This window comes from Elephantulus edwardii, unplaced genomic scaffold, assembly GCF_000299155.1.
Source record: "Elephantulus edwardii isolate Elephantulus edwardi_28Jun2011 unplaced genomic scaffold, EleEdw1.0 scaffold00288, whole genome shotgun sequence".
NCBI lineage: Eukaryota > Metazoa > Chordata > Mammalia > Macroscelidea > Macroscelididae > Elephantulus > Elephantulus edwardii.
In genome coordinates, this window is record NW_006400038.1 from 3067733 (window position 1) to 3068616 (window position 884).

Below are 884 nucleotides of genomic sequence, written 5' to 3' on the forward strand. Positions count from 1 at the left end.
GAGCCTACAGGGGAAGAGGAACTTTGTAAGTAAATCAGCATAAAATAATAAAAAAAAAATTTAAAAGTCTCAGAATTCAAACAGAATCACACACCCCCATTTCCCATGCCAAATGCCATTCTTCTGAGAGTGAAATTCTTCAGTAATGGAGAAAAAAAATTAAATTCCATTCCATTTACTAAGCAAAACTTTGTCAATTCTACAAAGCTCATGAAAGAAGTCAAAGAAGGGAACCTGTGAAGACTCATGACCATGTTATTTGTGCATGTGAATGTTTCTGTGTAAGTCTCTACAGATACCCCCTTCAGAAATCCCTTCTGGAGCAAAGTCACTGTGTGCACATAGCAAAGTGCCATGGGAGGGGGTTCTTGTCATCTTAAAGGTGGTTTGCTCCTTTTAATAGAAATCACAAGGGAGCTCTGGTGGCCTAGTGGCAAAAAGCTGCACTGCAATCCCAGAGGTAAGCAGTTAGAATCCACCAGATGCTCTGCTGGAAAGGAGGGGCAGTCTCCTTCTGTATTAGATCAGATTTGATGATACACACACAAAAGATAATAAATTAAAAAAAGAAAAAAAGAAATCACGAGAGCTTTAACCTCTTTCTCCTTAGTGGAGAATTTACCAGTCTCATCAACAGCACAAAGCAACTCCTCCTCTCCCCTACACATGCAGCTCAGTACAGGTCAAGTACTCATGGAATGTTACATGGGATTTCCACATGTGCATTCAATGGTGCTGTTTAAGTCCAACAGGAATATTTATTTCAAAATGTCAGGCTTTGTGATGAACTTGACTATCACCACCACTCACTGCCAATTTATCCCGTACAATGTTGTTCAAATGAATTGAGGTTTTTAGGTATAATTGTTTTCTTATAATTTATA